Genomic DNA, 2,227 nt, shown 5'->3' on the forward strand with positions numbered 1-2,227 from the left:
GTGAGGGGTTAGAGCAGCGTCCCAGCTGGCCGGTCCCTACCTCTGGGCGGGGGAGGGGGGCTGCATCCCAGTGCAGGCGGACAGACAAGTATGAGAAATCACACAATAGGCCATCGCAGACTAAGAGTACAAGAGGGTGACGTGACGGGGTGACGGGCGGGGAGGCAGGGCTGCTCCAGGATCAGAGGAGGGTCCCTCGGAGGGGCTGGTGCGGGACGTAAGCAGCCAGGTCGGTGGTCCAGGCCAGGGAGCAGCCCCGTGCAGAGGCCTTGAGGCAGGAACGAGCTTGAGTGGATACATAAGAGGAAACAGGCGGGGCCAGAACCTTCCAAGAGGAGGGTGAAGGGCTAAGAGCCCAGCTAAGTGGGCCGCGCTGGGCTGGGGTGTCAGCGAGGCCCGCCGGGGCCTGAGGCAGGGGCTGAGCACGGTCTGATGGACCGTGTTGGCTCTCTGTGGCAAGTAGAACGCGGTGCTCAGTGACGGAAGTGGGGCGGTGCCTGGTGCTTTCTGAGGTTGTCCAGGGAGACGAGGGGCTGAGAAGAGATGGGGTCCGGAGAGGCTGGGAGTCGGGCGGGCAGGGGCTGCTGATGGAGAGGCCTGGGGGTGACGGGCCAAGGAGACGTCAGGGTGGCACAGCCGTGGGGCTACGTGGAGGTGCCCCACATGGGTGAACAAAGCGCCAGCTGGCAAGGCCAGCTGTCGAGGGTCATCTGCACAGGGCACAGCTGTGGCCCCGGGTGGGGGCCGACCCAGTGCTCAGCGGCCACCCACCCATTTCTAAGAACCCCACCAAATGGTGGGGAAGGTGCAAAGCGGGGCAGAAGTGGGGTGTCACGCACAGAACTCTGCACGGCCTCGGAGAACAGCGGGGAGAAACATGGAAATGAGCAGAGACGCAGAGGGCTGTGGGCAGCAGACCTTTCCCTGTGTTGCGGTGTTTGAGCCTCAACACGCCCCCTGACCTGACCCGGCAGGAGCGAGTGTACCTCAAAGGGAGGTCTGGCCACTCTCTCCCAAGCTCTGTGACTGTCCGTGACCGACCCCGCAGGAGCCAGGCTGTTCGGTGCGAGTGGCAAGGACCCCTTCCTGCTACGCCATCTTCCCCTCGCCCTCATCCGTTGGGACTGACTGCTCAGGATTTTATTGGTCAGTAAAAAAACCACCACCCCACCAGCTGGTGAACTAGGCCACGGACCAAGTTCGGCCTCCAGTGGACCAAACATTCTAGAGGTGGCCCAAAGAGACCCTGGCTAGGAAGAGGAAGACTTTGGGCAGAAGAGACTGTGGTGTGTGTGTCCCCCAACCCCCGTTGGGCACCCCTCCCCCGCCCGCAGGCAGGAAGACACCTGTGGTCCGTGTGTGCCCCGCTCCTTCACAGCCCTCCCCTTTCCGGGCACCTGAACTCAGACTTTGGGAACCTTCCTGGGTTTGGAACCAAGAAGGAAAATGCAACTGGGATGAAGCCCTCCTCAGGATGAGGGTGCAAGTTCCCCACAAGCCACCTTAGTCCGACCTCCTCCCCAAACCCGAACCTGGGGCCAGCCACCGGCAGACTTCCTGCATCAGCCTGGACCCCGCGCCAGTCACAGGCAAGACCCCCTCCAGCCCGGGAAGGACAGGGCTCCTCCCTCTGGGAGTGTCCCTCAGGGCCCTCCCGCTAAGATCAGCTCCAGCGGGTCTCAGCCCCGCGGGCGCCCCCTGCCACCGTCCAGCTGGCGCCCGGCCGCCTCCCTCCCCCTCCCTCCCCCTCCCTCCGCCGGCTACCGGCCGGCCGCCTGTTAGGGGCGGCTTTGTTTCCTGGCAGCGCGGGGCGGACGGTCTGACCTCCCGCACCCGTGCTTGTGATTGTTGGGGGGGGGGTCTCCTCTCCCGAGGGCTGGGGCTGCCAGGGTGTCAGCTCAGTGGCGATTAGTGAGCGCTCTCCTCTCCTGGGGTCTCCGAACCCCGGCTCAGTGGAAGGGTTCGGGCCTCCAGGGGCTCCAGGCTGAGCCGCGGGGGCCGAGGCGCTTTGTCTCGGACAAAGAGCTCCCCGCGCGAGGAGGCGCGGTCCGGAGCCAGACCAGACGCGCCGCGCGGGGAACAGAACCGAGGCCCGGCCGGCGGTGCCAACAAAAGGCCGTGTCCCAGGCGGACGCCGAGCCCGGGTTCCCCCGCCCGCCTCACGCCCGGCCACCGCGGGGAGGGAGGCACCTCCGCGCTTTGGGGAGCAGGCCTCTCCCGGCCCGCG

Source organism: Suricata suricatta, chromosome 2 (genome assembly GCF_006229205.1).
Source record: "Suricata suricatta isolate VVHF042 chromosome 2, meerkat_22Aug2017_6uvM2_HiC, whole genome shotgun sequence".
In the NCBI taxonomy this organism is placed as follows: Eukaryota; Metazoa; Chordata; class Mammalia; order Carnivora; family Herpestidae; genus Suricata; species Suricata suricatta.